Source organism: Lampris incognitus, chromosome 13 (genome assembly GCF_029633865.1).
Source record: "Lampris incognitus isolate fLamInc1 chromosome 13, fLamInc1.hap2, whole genome shotgun sequence".
In the NCBI taxonomy this organism is placed as follows: Eukaryota; Metazoa; Chordata; class Actinopteri; order Lampriformes; family Lampridae; genus Lampris; species Lampris incognitus.
In genome coordinates, this window is record NC_079223.1 from 6,195,218 (window position 1) to 6,214,455 (window position 19,238).

The window sequence follows — 19,238 nt, forward strand, 5'->3', positions numbered from 1 at the left end:
AGTCAAAGAGAAAACAAAGAGATAAAATAAAAACACAGGGATTGAGGCATATGTACGGCTTGTCAAAACCCAAATGGCAATGAGTGAAATGATGCAATAGATGGGCCTTGGGGGACGCCAGCTGCGTTTTTTCGCCTGCCTGCAAGTAGCTTGGATTTGAGACGAGAGCAGTGCTGAGGTTGAAAGCCAGCGAGGTGATTCATTCCTCATTGATTTGCCTGGTCGGGATGACAGTCGGAGAGTTTTAACTTCTGGAGACAGCTTCTGGTGTCAGAGAGCGGTCAAACTCCTGCGCTAACTTCAACACATCAATCCAAAATGTACTCGAGGCAAAGTGTCGCTGGGCTCTTCCTTCGTTCCCGCAGAGCTTTATTGGTTGTTGTAAAGGGATTTAGTTTTCAAATGGGAATTACTAGTTTTAGTATTGTTTCGATATCATGCAGGGATGCTTTCAGATTCAGTCTGGATTTCGGTGTTTTAACTGTCAGCCCCAAGAATATGATGTAATAATACGGGTTTTCATTTGTTTTTATGTGGGAATTCATAGTGACTATATGTTGCAGAATTTCGCCCGGGTCTTGTTCACTTTCAAAACGGCTCTCTCCCGTCATCCAAACCAAGTTCAAGATTCAAGACTCGGATTTGAACCCGATTCAAACCTACAGGAAGCACAGATTCTGTGAGCATTTCAGGAGTCACGGTGTAATTAGAAATTTGTTGGGTTTTCATATTCCTCTGAAGCATGCGCGCGCGCACACACACACACACACACACACACACACACACACACAGCATGTCGCTTACACACCAGGCTATGCTGCTGAATTGTGGTTTCAGTCCCCACAAGATACTTTTTTTAAACTGGGTTTCATCTCTAGTTTTTTATTTTTTACTTGACCTTGTCTATAGGGTGGCCTGTGTGCATCTGTTATAGATTACGAGGAAGACATTTATGAAAGCGACACGCTTTTTTGAAAGAAAAGCGTACCACCCATCAAAGAAGGTTGAATCAGTTCATCTGGATACAAGGTTTACTGCTGGCGTTACTAGGGGTGCACTACAACAACTGAGAAAATATGGAATAAAACTCAAACCAAGAAAGTGCGATTTGCTCAGAACCGAAGTGCAGTACTCGAGAAGGATTGTGTCCAGAGGAGGAAACAGAGCGGACCCTGCTGACACAGCTGCAGTTGGAGCTTTGAAGGACACAAAGCAAGGTACGGCTGGGGAACTGAGAGCAGTTATTACAGGCAATATATCAAAGATTTCTCACGCATTGCTAGCCCCCTGTATGATTCATTGAAAGGCCCCACAGAACAGAAACCCACACACAACAAAGCCCAACAAGTTTTATTTAATTTCTTTCTCATTTAATTCAGGGCTTTGAGTGGCTGTTGCAGCTAGAAAAGCGCTGTAAAAATGCAACTTGAACTTGAACTTAGCGTTACATATACAATGTTTATGGCTAGCGTTACAATGTTTATTGTTAGCTTTACAATGTTTATGGCTAGCGTTACAGATACAATGTTTATTGTTAGCATTACAATGTTTATTGTTAGTGTTACAGTGTTAATTGTTAGCGTTACAATGTTTATTGTTAGCGTTACAGATACAATGTTTATTGTTAGCATTACAATGTTTATTGTTAGCTTTACAATGTTTATGGCTAGCGTTACAATGTTTATTGTTAGCTTTACAATGTTTATGGCTAGCGTTACAATGTTTATTGTTAGCATTACAATGTTTATGGCTAGCATTACAATGTTTATTGTTAGCGTTACAATGTTTATGGCTAGCGTTACAATGTTTATTGTTAGCATTACAATGTTTATGGCTAGCGGTACAATGTTTATTGTTAGCTTTACAATGTTTATGGCTAGCGGTACAATGTTTATTGTTAGCATTACAATGTTTATGGCTAGCGTTACAATGTTTATTGTTAGCTTTACAATGTTTATGGCTAGCGTTACAATGTTTATTGTTATCTTTACAATGTTTATGGCTAGCGTTACAATGTTTATTGTTATCTTTACAATGTTTATTGTTAGTGTTACAGATACAATATTTATTGTTAGTGTTCCAGTGTTAATTGTTAGCGTTACAATGTTTATTGTTAGCGTTATAGATACAATGTTTATTGTTAGCGTTACAGATAAAATATTTATTGTTAGCGTTACAGATAAAATGTTTATTGTTAGCGTTACAGATACAATGTTTATTGTTAGCGTTACAGATAAAATATTTATTGTTAGCGTTACAGATAAAATGTTTATTGTTAGCGTTACAGATACAATGTTTATTGTTAGCGTTACAGTGTTAATTGTTAGCGTTACAATGTTTATTGTTATCTTTACAATGTTTATTGTTAGTGTTACAGATACAATATTTATTGTTAGCGTTACAGTGTTAATTGTTAGCGTTACAATGTTTATTGTTAGCGTTACAGATACAATGTTTATTGTCAATAAACACTGTATCCAGATGAACTGATTCAACCTTTTTTCATCTTCGTACCTGGATGACTGAGCATGCATCAAGACATGTACCACCCATCAACTTTCCAGTCGAGGAACCGGGGTTGAACAGGTTGTTTTGATCACTGCAGCTTATTCTTATTTCAGACGGCAGAGACAGAGAGAGAGAAGTGATGACAAGGCATTGTCCAGAAGCTGCATTCAAGTCAAGGCAAGGCAAGTCAATTTTATTTGTATAGTCCAATATCACAAATTACAAATTTGCCTCAGGGGGCTTTACAGCAACACGACAGCCTGTCCTTAGACCCTCTCATAGGATAAGGAACAACTCCCTAAAAAACCTTTAACAGGGAGAACAAAATAGGAGGAAACCTTAGAGAGAGCAACAGAGGGGGATCTCTCTCCCAAGATGGACAACATGCGACGGATGTTGTGTTTACACAATTTACACAATACAACATTCACTTCAGTGTTTACACAATTTACACAATACAACATTCACTTCATGTTATTTCAACATCTCATGTCATTGTCTTTACAGGAGCAAAGCATGTCTGGTTTTTCCTTATTCAGCACAATATCTTAACTTTCATTCACATCTGGTCATTCCTGTAAGTTTAAAGATTACTGCTTTCGGGCGTCCAGGTAGCGTAGCAGTCTATTCTGTTGCCTACCAACACGGGGATCGCTGGTTCGAATCCCCGTGTTGCCTCCTGCTTGGTCGGGCGTCTCTACAGACACAATTGGCTGTGTCTGCAGGTGGGAAGCCGGATGTGGGTATGTGTCCTGGTCGCTGCACTAGCGCCATCTCTGGTTGGTCGGGGCGCCTGTTCGGGGAACTGGGGGGAATAGCGTGATCCTCCCACGCGCTACGTCCCCCTGGTGAAACTCCTCACTGTCAGGTGAAAAGAAGCGGCTGGTGACTCCACATGTATGGGAGGAGGCATGTGGTAGTCTGCAGCCCTCCCCGGATCAGCAGGGGGGGTGGCGCAGCGACCGGGACGGCTCGGGAAAAAAAAGATTACTGCTTTTCTCCTTACCCGGGTGTTACATGGTTACCATTCAGCTATGAGTCAGTGGGTCACAAGAGAGGAAAAAAACTACCAGTCAAGGCTTTTGGTACCAAATACTCTTGTTCCTTTTGCATGTGTTCACATATAATCTGTTTTAAATCTACTATGCTTGCACTTGAAAGACGACCAGGTTTACTCAGCACTTGGTAACAATCATCGAGCGCTTATCACTTCTGGAAACAAAAACAACAATGAGAGCATGTCAAAGTGATGAAGAAAGGATTTGTCCTGCTCAGCACCGGCGCCGAAACGGGTTTAATCGAAATCCAAGTTATTCCCTTTGAACCACATGAGTCTTCGTGTAATGTGATCCAGAGAGTCCCTGACTTCATCTCTGGCAAACGCAACTGGGTCTTTTCGCTGCTGTCAAATGGACCAAAAATAATGGTGGGTTATTGACAGTTAAGAGGACATGCTTGGGATGACAGCCTGCTTAGCCCAAATAGGAGCCCCCACCCCCACACCTCTCCAAAAATATTCCTCAAGTCTGACCCAGTAACCTGGTTCCCCCGAACACACTGTTCACTTGCCTCGGGGGACCGCATTCCTGCTGCCTCTAACGTGTGGATATAAAAGAGTTATGCTTTGATTTAACAGACCCGAGGTGCCAAGAAACGGGGTCCTACTACTGGGAGGGGCGTGGACAGCTGCGGCCCCCGCACTGGGCAGCGTTTCTAGGCATCGCTTTTCTTGGACACGTTCTCGCGTTCGATCCGAGAAGAAAGAAACAGAGAGGAGACCCGCTCTTCTCGGTCTGACCCCAGAAGCGTGAGAGACGTACGCCGTCACATGTCTCCGCTGTTCTAGGCGTGAAAGTACAGTACTTTCACAGCAAGAAGAAGAAGGAAGAAAAAAACAAAAGAACCGCGAGTCTACTTATATGGTAAGCACATTCAGATCCTGCGCAGGTTTGCCGTGAGAAATCCCACAGGACTTTTTACGAGACGGCGGAGTGGAGAGACCGTAAAAGCTGCGCTCCGTCATTATGTAGTGGCTGCGTGAAGAAACCTCAGATGTGGACGGGGTGTCTTAATGGCCTTTGAAGTGTCAGAGTGGAAAATGTGAATGAAGGACTAGTGGAAAACATGCAAGGCATTGTCTGGCCCTCAACAGCGCCGCGCGTCTTAAGGCCCGAGGCTCGGCGTCCGGGCCCTGAAATGTGGGACGGCGGTGAGCTCTGCACACGGGGTCGGGAGCACTCGGGGTTAGGAGCGCGTTTAAACGACATCCGTTTCCTTCGTCTCGGGCAGGGGAAAGAAGCCGAACTCGGGAGCTACATGCAACCCATGTGTGCCGTGTGATATCGTGGGACCGGTCTTAGTCATGGTCAGGTCTGATAGCTATTTACCACGGCGTCCTGCTCGTGAAGGCGTTTTGATTATTTACATGTCATGAGTCTGTTTACCGGCCACACAGGAGCGAGAGGCGAAGGAAGGTACGAGTCCGCTCAAGACACACATCAGACCGGCACAAGTTTATCAGAAGCAGGCGCCCCGGCCTGAGCCAAGCACACCGCAGATCAATGTGTGGGTGGAGGGGAAACAAAACACCATCAGGAGAGAAGAAATACAGCTTTCTGTCATTATGCTGGACCTGCGGGGCTGAAAGGAAGCAGAAAAAAAGTGTTTAGCAACACTGCAACAGCAAAAGAAAGAGAAAAACAGCACCATAAAGATGGAAAAAAGTTCATTTAAGTGATAGACGGTCTGGGACAGAGTTAAAAGAGGACGTTTCTGAGTCTGTCCCTTCAGGTTCTTGAAAGAGCCATAAATCTCAAGATACACCCAATGCAAAGGTTGACTGGCTATTCTCCACCATCCCGAGCGCCAAAGTGCTCCACGTTTAAGCCAACGGCACTGGTAAGCGATGTTTAGCAGGGCTCCGCCCTATCATTGCTATAGAAGAAATGGGGTCAGAGAATGTTTTTGCTAGTCACAGCTGTTTTGTAACCGGCAAGTTCCGTTGAATTTTTTTTTTTTTAAACAAAACAACAAGTCATCCCCGCTCCCTCAGAAAGGAGGTGCAAAGCATGTCCGCCCTTCGTGGGCATCCAAATTGTTTACAGGTTGAAACTGCAAGCGTTTCAAATTCACACAAGTTGTCTGGCCGGAGGCTTTTCAGTGACCTACACCATGACATGAGGTCTGACCACATCTATCGCACAAATTTCAGGGCTAAAATAAGCACTGGTCCGCTTCAAGTGATTCTCGGTTGATTCACTTTCCTGTTTTATTGAGGTCAAGTGTGCCACAAACACTGCTCCTATGGCTCATCTCCCTGTGATGCTGCCTCTCCGGGCTGATGATGTGTTGTTCTGAACCAACTGGCTCAAACCTGAGTGGCTGATTACACAGTATGACGATGATCACCTCATTTATGATAACACAGCAATACATTATTGCTGATCAGGGATCAGGAACATTTATTTATCATTTCATCCCATGCACCTGTGCACATATCCAAACTACAAAAACATATATATCCAACATCCATCCATCCATTATCCAAATCGCTTATCCTGCTCTCAGGGTCGCGGGGATGCTGGAGCCTATCCCAGACACACACACATTCATACCTAGGGGCAATTTAACACAGCTGATTCAACTGACCTACCCACCTCACCTGTCTTTGGACTGTGGGAGGAAACCGGAGCCCCCAGAGGAAACCCACGCAGACACGGGGAGAACATGCAAGCTCCACACAGAGGACGACCCGCAATGACCCCAAGGTTGGACTACCCCGGGGCTGGAACTCAGGACCTTCTTGCTGTGAGGCAACCGCGCTAACCACTGCGCCACCATGCCGCCATATATCCAACATATCCAAAAACAATTTTTTCACTGGCCAAGAGAGCGAACGCCAGTATTGCTGTTGGATCTGCATGGGCTAGCAGTTAGCTTAGCCTGCCCCGCTTCTGCGTCCTGTCAGACCGCCCTCGGTGTTTCCTCCTCGGGCGCAGCTCCAGGTAGAGCCATGGTCCCTGGGCCCACAGGACGCACCAGACCAAACTCCCCCAGCTGATCCAACGCCAGCTTTCCCAGCCAGACACCTTCGACACACCTCCTCACACCCCACTTGATGACACCAAAAATACAGTCAACACCAGGTGAGGCCAACGCCAAACCGCCCTCGGTGTTCTCAGAACTGCTGGTCTGCATGGGCTAACAGTTAGCTTAGCCTGCCCCGCTTCCGCATCCTGTCAGACCGCCCTCGGTGCTTCCTCTTCGGGCACAGCTCCAGGTAGGGTCGTGGTCCCTGGGCCCACAGGACGCAGCAGACCAAGCTCTCCCAGCTGATCCAGCACCAGCTCTCCCAGCCATCAAACGAAGACACAAACTTAAGACGCAGATGTGGACAAAGACACTGATAGCTGATACGCCAGTGATGGAATAGGTACAGTACCGGGAACAGGAATCATCGCTACAGATTAGTTTGAATGCATTTCTGTCAGTGTTGTGATGCATGCTCAATAATTCGGGTAAGGAAATCACAGAAAGGTGAATCAGTTCATCTGGACACGTTTATTGACAGAAACGTTTCATCATCATCTAAGTGACCTCTTCAGACCCAACTGACTGCAGGTACCCCCACCCTTATAAACAATACAGTGGCATAATGACCGAAACCAATGACCAGTTTCATATGCAAATTACTGTGACCATTAACTAGAGGTACAATGGTCATGTGTACTATTCAGAGGATTGGGGAATGGTTGCAATCACAGCATTGTAAAATGGAGACAGATGTACTCCTAGCCCCCCCCCCCTCCCCGGGTTCAGGGATGGTCATTCCCTCTTCACACAGATAGCCCCTTTGACTCCCTGTTCAAACCAGTGTTCCTCCCTATCAAGGATGTGCACATCCCCATCCTTGAAAGAGTGGCCACTGGCCTGTATATGGCGTAGACTGTTGAGTCCTGGTCTGACGTGTTAGCTCTCCTGTGTTGTGCCATGGCACATTTTTATCAGTGATTGTTAGACAGAAGCTGCCCAGTGGATCCCATAACTACAACATTAATACGTCTGTGAAACACACCCTCTGCACAGACATACAAACATATCAAACCAAACAGATATGTGGGATTTAAGGTTTTGTATGGCACTAGTAAAGATGCAGTAGTTCAGTGGATTAACTTGTAATTATTTACCCCTTATCCTCACTTTAACAGGAACATTGCAGGTGTGGTTCCTTTATAAAGGAATTCCGGGGGAAAATAGGCTACAAACGTTGCTAATTTTAGTCACTGATGAAGAACAGGCCTGCTCTCTTGGTACACAGAAACCCTGACAAAAAGGTAGTTGTACAGGGTTGGAATGCATGCAGACAGCCCACAGCTGTCTGCTATTCACATTCAGAAAACTGCAGAGGCAGGCAGTTTGTCACTACAGACTTTCTTGTCTAATAAGTAACTACAATTAGACGGCCACACCATTAGCCGCCAAATTTCATCATACCTTTTTTCTGTGCTTGAAATTCACTGCAATTGTGACAGCACACAATCCATTCATTTCATACAGCTCTGAGGACAGCAACAGGTTTAGTCCAGCTCAGTGACAGCCCCACCAATGTGAAGATACTGCCTTACCAAGTGAGAAACAGAAAGTGATTTGAAAACAGGCCTGAATATTGTTGACATGGTTTTGGTCGGCGGCACAGTGGCACAGTGGTAAGCGCGGTCGCCTCACAGCAAGAAGGTCCTGGGTTCAAGCCCCAGGGTAGTCCAACCTTGGGGGGTCGTCCCAGGTCGTCCTCTGTGTGGAGTTTGCATGTCCTCCCTGTGTCTGCATGGGTTTCTTCCAGGTGCTCTCGTTTCCTCCCACAGTCCAAAGACATGTAGGTCAGGTGACTCGGCCTTATTAAATTGCCCCTAAGTGTGAATGTGTGTGTGTGTGTGTGTCAGCCCTGTGTGATGGCCTGGCGGCCTGTCCAGGGTGTCTCCCCAACTGCTGCCCAATGACTGCTGGGATAGGCTCCAGCATCCCTGCGACCCTGAGAGCAGGATAAGCGGTTCGGATAATGGATGGATGGCTGGATGGATGTTTTTGATTGGCCCCCTTCAAAATCCAAAAAATGCACCCAAACCACGAGACGTCCTGTAGACAGACACTTTGGTGCCCAGTCTGTTGCAGCCACCAACCCAAGTAAAGAACTATACTGGGGAATGCAACATGGCTTTAAGCCCAACTTGAATACAGATTTGGCAACCCTGACTAATTTCCAGGACTGCAGTGGGTTTACGCAGGTTGTCATCCCTGTTGGTTTAGCTGCAGACTCAGTGGAGCCCTCCAATTCTTTCACACCTTTGTGAACGTCATGACTTCATTCTGGACGAATCTTGACAACCTGCTATGATCTGCAGGACGGCCAACGACACAGATCTGAGAAGAGGTCTGGAGCAGCGAATGAGTCTCAGCTCACTGAAACAACAAATAAAATTTAACGCATGATAACAGTTTTGTGTGCAGCGCAGTGGCCCATAATTGGTCCCTACTAGCCACCACAATTTGCTTGATGAATGTGTTTTGTTTTAATGAATTGATACAAAAATGTATCAACATACAAAAATGTATCAATGCGACTGTTTTAATGACTTGTAAATAAGTAAAGTACAGGCTGAGTAAACTGATTCCAGCAAGAATATCTACTGATCGCCTTTGAAATCTGTCATCACAGAATTATAAATAAAAAAAGAAAGGCACTTTATTTTGTCATTGTATTCTTACAAGGAATTGTATTCTTACAATTATTACTCTTATTACTATCAGAGATGTAATAATTGCTGCTGAACCCGCTCCGCCTCCCTTTTTGAATTCTGATGACAATCAAACCCTGCATGTTTCCAGGCCATGTGCTGGTTTCTCCCAGAGTCAAGTTGCAGTTTACTACGGTACCTAACCCTGGTCTAAATAGTCAGGGTGTGCATTTTCCTCTGATGGAATTAAAAGACGTATAAAAGGGAAAAAAACCACTATTTGGTTAAAAACAGTTCTTTCTTTGTATTACTTTCCTTTTCACTCCTACCGTACCCCTCTGTGGTACACCACCTTCATTTATTCTGATTTCTTAACTGTCTCGACTTCATTTCCTTTTAAACCAAACTGGTTCCATTGCAGATTAGGGACTCTATGAAAGGAGCGCTTCGGTTTCCGGGGTTTTACTGTCTTGTCCTACTTACGTGGCGGCGTCAGGCAAACTCCTGACGTTCTGGTTTATGTTGTGTGTGCAGTTTGAAGGTACTACCCTGGTGGGGAGTTTAGCCTAGCTTAGCTTAGTTGCTGGATGTCTACCGGGATCCTTAGCAGCACCTCTCAAAGAAGGGAAACGCTGGCACCCTGGTAGTCAAATGGTTACGGCGCATGCCACATAACCGCAACGTCCCTGGTTCGATTCCAGCCGGTGACCTTTGTTGCGCGTCGTACCCGTCTCTCTCTCTCTCCCCTCGTTTCCTGTCTGCCACTTCACTATGCTCTATCCATAGCCAAAGAAAATACCCTTGGAAAAAGAAGGGAAGTACTAAAGCCAAAATGTTTGAAGCTGTACTGGTGGCACATTCTGACCCGATCCGTTTTCAGGAGGAGATTCCCCACCCCCCCATTTTTGAAGACTGTGGCGTTTCACTTTTTTCAAAATACCCAATCTAGACTTGACTTTTTTTTTCCTCCTGCCATTATTTTCCCAATTGTACCCGGCCAATGACCCCACTCTTCCGAGCCGTCCCGGCTGCTGCTCCACCCCCACTGCCGATCCGGGGAGGGCTGCAGACTACCACATGCCTCCTCCCATACATGTGGAGTCGCCAGCCGCTTCTTGTCACCTGACAGTGAGGAGTTTCACCAGGGGGACGTAGCGCGTGGGAGGATCACGCTATTCCCCCCAGTCCCCCCCCCGAACGACCAGAGGAGGCGCTAGTGCGGCGGCCAAGACAAGTACCCACATACGGCTTCCCACCTACAGACACGGCCAATTGTGTCTGTAGGGATGTTCGACCAAGCCAGAGGTGACACGGGGATTCGAACCAGCGATTCCCGTGTTGGTAGGCAACGGAATAGACCACCACGCTACCCGGACGCCCCTAGACTTGACTTATCCATGATGCTTTATCGACCTCTCATTGTTCATGGCCCTCAATCAAACTGACAGCAGAAGTAAAAACTTCATGTTTCAGCTTTTTTTGCATTTCATCATCATCGAATTTGTTTTCGCTTTTGTCACGTGGAAGAAAGAAAAGGGCATCGCCGCCACTGCTGCTTCTTATTTTGAAAGAGTTACATGTAGGTCAAAGATATAAATAAAAAACTTGCTTCATTCAGGAAAATATGCTCATATGTTGCAGCCAAGGGAAAATTCCTGAAAACAACATCCAGGGCCACGGTTTCAGATGTCCAAAAATAAGAGCGGGACTTTGCTTATAGTTGGTCATTTCCAGTATAAAGCAAGGTATAATACATTGTTCATGTCACTGAGTTTGTCTCTCATAACTCATAACATGAACCTGTGATGTCATCTACACAGACTTCCACAGTTCAGCACACGGAGCCCAGTTTTTGTAGCTGTGAATTTCGTGCTGTGACAGAATACACTATCTGACAAAGCTGTATGTGTGTGGAGGTTGTGATTTGGAGTAAACACCCTCTGACTGATGAAGTGTGTCTCCAGACTCGGCGGATCACTGTGATTGAGCCAGTAAATGGCCGAGGATCAAAGTTTCCACACTCAGCCTTGGGAATCTGAATGTATCGTTGCAAAAGGGCTGTGAGGTTGAACCGAGTGAGATGCTGCGGTTCGCCGTGCAGATTCAAAACACGTGCCTCGAATCCACAAGGCAGTAAACAAGGAAAGGGCCACGATGTGCACACCATAGGTTGGGATGTTGCTATTTTAAGGGGGGCCGTCTTCAGCTCCGTGCCTTGGTCAGCTCTCGAGGGGACGTTTATCCGCACAATAAAGTGTAAACTGCTCCGCTGGGAGGAAGCCTCGGGGGAACGTGTTGTGCTAAACACCGAGAGGATGCTCGTGTTACCCTGTAGAGCTTCACACTCGCTTCCCTGTAATGTCAGTTCAAGACCGACAAAAGTATGCGATCGGTTTTATGCATTATTTCATGGTGTTTTTTTTTTTCTCTTTGGCTGGACCTTTTCGTATCGGCTGTATCCCCAAAAAATATCCGTCTCTGCTCAATTTATGAGAAAGGTGCTGAACCCCGATCAAGAAAGCAGTTACGGTGGGTTTCAGTTTAATATCTTTTGTGCTGTAAATTTTCAGAGGTCATGGAGAGGTCAGTCAAAGATAAGCTATTAAGTCTAAAAGAAATATTGTGACCCCTTGATGTACTAAGATCTACATTTGAAGTTTCAAATGCACACAAAATCGAGCGGAGCTCAACACAATGCTTTTGGTATTCATGAATATGGATGACTGTCATGGCAAAAGGTTGCCAAACCAATCAGGATCGGGATCAGGATCAGGATCAGGATCAGGAACAATTTACTGTAATTTCTTTCATGTACTTGCGTACACAAAACAAACAAAATTCCATTTCCCCCAGCCCACAACAGTGCAACACAAAAGACAAAAACATACATCCCAAATTTCCCAAAAACGACACCACCAAAACATACAAAACAGAGAACAAAGCAAAAAAACAAAGCAAAAAAACCCCACAACGTTAACAACACAGTCCACTCAGTGCAACACAGTACAAAGATTCCACTGTCCAGAGAACGAACGCCAGCCAGGATGACTGCCACTGCATGGGCTAGCAGTTAGCTTAGCCTGCCCCACTTCTGTGTCCTGTCAGACTGCCCTCGGTGTTTCCTCCTTGGGCGCAAGCTCCAGGCAGGGCCGTGGTCCCTGGGCCCACCGGACGCAGCAGACCAGGCTCCCTCAGCCGACGCCAGCTCTCCCAGCCAGACACCTTCGACACACCTCCCCACACGCCACACGACGACACTAAAACACAGTCAATGCTAGGGGAGGCCACTGCCAGACCGCCCTCGGTGTTATCGGAACTGCCGGTCTGCATGGACTAGCAGTTAGCTTAGCCTGCCCCGCTTCCGCGTCCTGTCAGACTGCCCTTGTTGTTACCTCTTTGGGCACAGCTCCGGTCAGGGCCGTTGTCCCTGGGCCCACAGGACGCGGCAGACCAGGCTCTCCCAGCCGATCCAGCACCAGCTCTCCCAGCCATCAAACGAAGACAAAGCAAACTTAGACGTGGACAAAGACGCTGCATGGATGAAATTGGGTGAGGCCGCTGCAAACATGAATTCGCGCCGCCATCTTCGGTGTGGGATATGGGTAGTGGCAAATATAATGGCAAATATTAGCATTATATAGAATAAAGCTCATTCTTGTATGGATAAAGGGGACCAACCTTTTTGAAAATGTATTATGCTGCACACATAGATCATGATGAAGCTGTAAGTGCTCCATATTGTTAAATTAGGGGTGTCCTGGTTTTGATTCTACATGGAAAATCGATCGAAATGGGTTTTCAATTTCGGCCTTCCAGATCAAAGGCAGGATCGGCGATTCTCCTGGTATTTTTTTCTCTGCACCCCCGCCTACTTGCGTGTAAAAACACCAGAAATGACACAGCGTAGCTTGCTGGTAGCCTGCCGGTAGCCTGCAGCTGAGCTTTTCGAGACACCGTGGCCACGGTCGGAGTCGAGATGAGGGCAAAACAACCGAACAGGAAAATCCTCCTGCTTCCCTGAAGTCACTGGTGTGGCAACATTTTACCTTCCCTGTAAGTTATGACCACCATATGCTACACTGCATATGTCATTCATTCATTGATCATCAGCCACTTCTCTGGGGTCGGGTCACGGTGGCAGCAAGCTAAGTAGGGCACTCCAGACCTCCCTCTCCCCAGCAACCCCCTCCAGCTCCTCCTGGGGGATCCCAAGGTGTTCCCAGGCCAGATTGGACATGTAGTCCCTCCAGCGAGTTCTGGGTCTACCCCGGGGTCTCCTCCCAGTTGGCCGTGCCCAATAAACCTCCAGAGGAAGGCGCCCAGGAGGCATCCTGAGCAGATGCCCGGACCACCTCAACTGGCTCCTTTCGACACGAAGGAGCAGCGGCTCTACTCCGAGCTCCCTCCGGATGTCCGAGCTCCTCACCCTATCTCTAAGGCTGAGCCCAGACACCCTACGGAGGAAACTCATTTCAGCTGCTTGTATCCGCGATCTCACCTTTTCTGTCACTACCCAAAGCTCATGACCATAGGTGAGGGTTGGAACGAAGACTGACTGCTTATTTTATGCTTATTGTTATTACATTTTAAATAAATGATTTAAATTTGACCATATGGCCTTAGTGTGGTACATTCCAAAGAATATGGCAGTTATATAAATGAATGAATGATGATTTATTTTGAACATGTAAATAAGCAGGACGTAACATACAGATAAGCCATTGCCAATAATGTGAAGTGATCAACAAATCCACACCTCAAACTCGGCAAACAAATCTCCGTATACATCAGATTATTTGTTACATATTGGAAAAGGAGTAGGAGGAAGTATACACTTATTTTTCCAACCCCTTCTCACCTGCTCTGAGGTTAATTCAGCTACTATACATCCATCCATTCCATCCATCCATTATCCAAACCGCTTCTCCTGCTCTCAGGGTGGCGGGGATGCTGGAGCCTATCCCAGCAGTCATTGGGCGGCAGGCGGGGAGACACCCTGGACAGGCCGCCAGGCCATCACACAGGGCCGACTGACACACACACACACACACAACTCAACTACTGTGAACAATATGAGAAAAAACATCAAAAACACAAGAGAGAAAGAGAAAAGAAAAAGAACCAACACATCCTAATGTCATGTGCCAAGAATAAACAGATCCCAATGCTACGTACAACCCAATATCCACTTGGCGTCATAGAAAGAAAAATTAAAATTCTATATCACACCGGACACCATGCAGCCCATCTTTTGAAAGAAGCATTCGAAAACGTAAATGACAGTTGTCAGGGCATAAAGCCGCTGATCTGTTGAGCTTCACAAATCATCTGACAGTGGCGTAGCTGTCAGTGCTAAAAAAAAAACCAAAAGGTCCGTCCATCCATGCCTCCATTTTCCAAGCCGCTTCTCCTAATTAGGGCGGCGGGATGCTGGAGCCGATCCCAGCAGTCATAGGGCTGAAGGCGTGGATGGAAACACCCCGGGCAGGTCGCCAGTCCATCTCAGGGCACACACATTCACACCTAGGGGCAACTTCAGCGAGTCCGGATCACCTGACCGACACGTCTCTGGTTTGTGGGAGGGGAGCGTCGCTATGTGAGGCCTCAGTTTCCGTATTGTTCACGAAGGGTAAGAACCCCCCTGACTGTGCATCTCACCGACCTGCCTCGCAGCGTAACACCGATGTGAAGATGCTGGCCTCGGCCTCAGCTCACCATTTAGAGGCCGTGCTCCCAGTTATGATTTCCTCAGACCAGACTGGATTTGTCAAAAAAAAAAAAAAAAAAAAGGAGCTCGAGTTTAAAACGAAAAGTTCAAATCAAAAATCAGTTCGAATCGTGGATTTGAAGAATCGTGACCTGCCTACAGTAACAGTTTCACGAAAATGTTATGATCCTGTTACGAAGACGCTAAGTGACAAAACAAACTTCACGAAGCAACAAAAAAATGAAGCAATTCCTGTCGTGTCTCTAAACAGTACGTCTTAAACAAATAGGGGGAGGCCTCTGATAGGGTATACGGACAGTTAATTTGGTTACGCGGCTTTCTCTGCGGAAAACATACAGCTAATGTTTTTCGCCTCTCTATCGGCCTTACTTCAGGCTGAATAACAGTACGTCATGCTGTGTGACCTCAGCCTGGGGCGCCGGTCCTGGATCATTAACCCTCGGTGTGCTGAGCAATCAAAATAATGCAAAACTAGAACATGAACCGGCTGCCAGTGCCGCGGTTTAATAGCTGAGAATGAACTGATGATCGAGGGAGTGAATGCTGAGGTGAACTAGCTACAGTTTCTCGGTGTTTCTGATGTAAATCTAGAGTCTCTATTTCAGTCTCTATTTCTCCATTTCTAACTTGTCTTTGTTGTGTAATACGGAGTTCATTGATCTGTTTTCCAGACTTCTTCTTTTGTTGTTCATTTCGACTTCCGGCGTGGGAAGATGGCGGCGCAAATTCCTGTTTGCAGCGGCCTCACCCAGTACCGGTGTGGGAAGATGGCGGCGCACATTCATGTTTGCAGCGGCATCACCCAGTACCGGTGTGGGAAGATGGCGGCGCAAATTCCTGTTTGCAGCGGCATCACCCAGTACCGGTGTGGGAAGATGGCGGCGCAAATTCCTGTTTGCAGCGGCATCACCCAGTACCGGTGTGGGAAGATGGCGGCGCAAATTCCTGTTTGCAGCGGCCTCACCCGGTGCCGACCATGCAGTGTCTTTGTCGACATCTGCGTCAAAGTTTGTCTTCATTTGATGGCTGGGAGAGCTGGCGCTGGATCGGCTGAGGGAACTTGGTCTGCTGTCTCCTGTGGGCCCAGGGACCACGGCCCTGCCTGGAGCTGCGCCCGAAGAGGAAACGCCGAGGACGGTCTGAAAGGACGCGGAAGCGGGGCAGGCTAAGCTAACCGCTAGCCCATGCAGACCGGCAGTTCCGACAGTCATCCTGGCTGGCGTTTGTTCTCCTAGACAGTGATTTTTTTTGTTGTTGTTTAGTTTAGATATATGTGTTAGTCTGGATGTGTGTGTTCTTGTAGTTTGGATACGTGTTCTTGTCTTTGTGTTGCACTGCTGTGGGCTGCAGGAAATGATGTTTCGTTTCATTTCATGTGCACAAGTGCATGAAATGAAATGACAAATAAAGTGTTTCTGAATTGTTTCTGATTGTGTTAACCTTCACATAATCTAAACGAAATACACTTGAGATAGTGAGGTAAGGCTTTTAAGTCCTGGAAGGTAAATCCCTTGTGGAACACCTTACAACTTGGGAGCCAGAATGAAAATGCCTACTTTTTTTCTCTTTTAGCTTGGTAACTTATCACAGGGCTCATGAGTTATTCCTTTTCCAGCATTGGTACCGCCGATCATCTTATCTGCAGAAACACCAAATAAATCCAAGTCAATAAAGTATGTCTTGGTACGTTTCCAAAGTAAAACTTTTGGACAAAACACATTCTTGGTGGGAGCTCCTGAAATATGTCTTCAAGGATCTTTTGGCCCCACAAACCAACAGGCCCCTGTGAATGACGGTGCTAAATGCTGTGACCTGGTAACCTGCTCCTCACCCGTCATCTGTCATTTAAACGGATTATTAGGTCAATACAGATTTCAGTGAGTTGGGTTTTTTTTGTCTGGGTGAAAAAATAGAAACAAAAAATGTCAAGTTGTATAAGAATCTTGTATCTTCCCACACCGGTGTGGGAAGATGGCGGTGCGAATTCACATTTGCAGCAGCCTCGCCCAGTACCGGCGTGGGAAGATGGCGACATGAACTTACATTTGCGGCGGCCTCACCCAGTACCATCCATGTAGTGTCTTTGTCCACGTCTGCATCTACGTTTGTCTTTGTTCGATGGCTGGGAGAGCTGGTGCTGGATCGGCTGGGAGAGCTTGGTCTGCCACGTGCTGTGGGCCCAGGGACCACAGCCCTGACTGGAGCTGCGCCCAAAGAGGAAAGACCGAGGGCGGTCTGGCGGCCTCACCTAGCGTTGATTGTGTTTTAGTGTCGTCGTGTGGAGTGCGGGGACTTGTGTTGAAGGTGTCTGGCTGGGAGAGCTGGCGTTGGATCGGCTGGGAGAGCCTGGTCTGCTGCGTCCTGTGGGCCCAGGGACCACAGCCCTGACCGGAGCTGTGCCCGAGGAGGAAACACCGAGGGCGGTCTGACAGGACGTGGAAGCGGGGCAGGCTAAGCTAACCGCTAGCCCATGCAGACCGGCAGTTCCGACAGTCATCCTGGCTGGCGTTCGTTCTCTGGACAGTGGAGTTTTTGAACTGTGTTGTTAGCTGTGTGTTTTTGTGTGTGCACTTTTTTTTTCTTTTCTTTTTTTTTTTTTTTTTGCTTTGTTCTCTGTTTTTGTATGTTTTCGGTGGTGTCATTTTGGGGGAAATTTGGGATGTATGTTTTTGTCCTTTGTATTGCACTGCTGCGGGCTGGGAGAAACGGGAATTTCTTTTCTTTTGTGTACGCAAGTACATGAAAGAAATAACAATAAATTGTGTTTGATTCCTGAAGCGGTCTTCATATGACAGAATCTACAGGACTCGTGTTTCCTGGATTCATAGTCCAGGTAAAGCACTGAGGCCACATGAATCACTAAACCGTAAACACTGAGCACCACGGAGAGAAAACTTGACAACTAAAATGCCAAATGCCAAGGCATACTGTACTTTTCAAAGCCACCGTCTGACAAAAACACTGAATCAGTCAACCTCAAAAGCTGATGTGCAAACTTGCAATGTATATAACACTTTTAACATTTATATTCCTGTTTAAGCTGTCTGATTTACTGTCAAAAGATTAATAATGCATTTAATGTGGTATGCAACTTATCAAATGCGAAGGGAATATATATCATAGTATTGTAAAGCTACTTTGAACAAACTTAAAAAAAGGAAAGGGCTGAAATGTGCACTTTTGACTACTAGCTAACCCTTGAGCAACGGGTCCTCATTTGTGCCGGGTATTGACATGGGAACTATTGGGGGAGAGAAAAACGCATAGTTGCACAGCATGCATTGCAATCAGTATGCAATCAGGTCTGCCAGACCACCTCTGGAGGCAGCACGGTGAGAGACCCCCGCCAGAATCTGCCAGGCGTAACGACAATCCATACAGTGTGCTCGCACTGGTGAAAAACTGCTGTCTGGGGGGCAGTTTGCATTTTATCCTCAGACAAAACTCCTGCAAAAAAAAAAAAAAACCCTATCCAGCATGAGTAACACTAGTGACATTTACAGCTGTAAATTCAGATGTTTTCCATGCCATGTTCTGAATCAAAACTTGCATTCCACTTTTCTGTGTTGGTTTATTTTCCACCGACTTAATTGTCTTTGAGTTGCAGGAAATGACCGACATTTCTCTATGACTTTTCTATGAAGTAGTCAAACAGTGTCTGAAAGGCCCTGAAAACTTGTTTCCGTAGGCCGGTGTAACGGGGGCAGTCCTATGTTGTTCTATGCTGGTCAGCCTGCTGCACGCCCGTCACTCTCATCATTAGCTCTGCGTTGTGTTCTATTTTCGGTGGGGCCCCAGGTGTTGTGGGGGGCCCTCAGTCTCTCATCATCATCATCATCATCATCATGATCAAGGAAGGAGGGGGGGACACACAGGACTCTATGTGGCCCACCTTGCCATTTATTTTGGTTTCAAACCCTTCGACAAACGTCCAGTCCTCAGCGGGAGCGGTGTTTCTTACGGACGTGGGGGTCGAAGTTCAACCACTGCCCGAACTTCACTTGTGTGCGTTAGAAGGAGAAACCGTCCACGGGACTCCGATGTAAGAAAGGATAAACAAGTATTTTATCCCACAGCTTGTAGTATCTTCTTACAGGGATACTCAAGGTTACGTTCTCCTCAACCAGCAAAACTGTCCTACGGTCAGAAACACGTGTGGCTCGGCTCGATTGCTGCTTGAGACTCCTCCCACAAAACAAAAATGGCCTCTCCCGCGTTCCCTCTTCCGTGTACCCACAAGACCTCTCTCTTAGCGACAGTACATGTATATG

General features: G+C 46.6%; 1 protein-coding gene across 1 annotated transcript in view; it reads right to left on the bottom strand.

Moving 5' to 3' along the window:
* Positions 1-19,238, bottom strand: part of wdr27 (WD repeat domain 27) — a 119,674-nt gene that overhangs the window by 305 nt on the left and 100,131 nt on the right. The window lies entirely within an intron of this gene.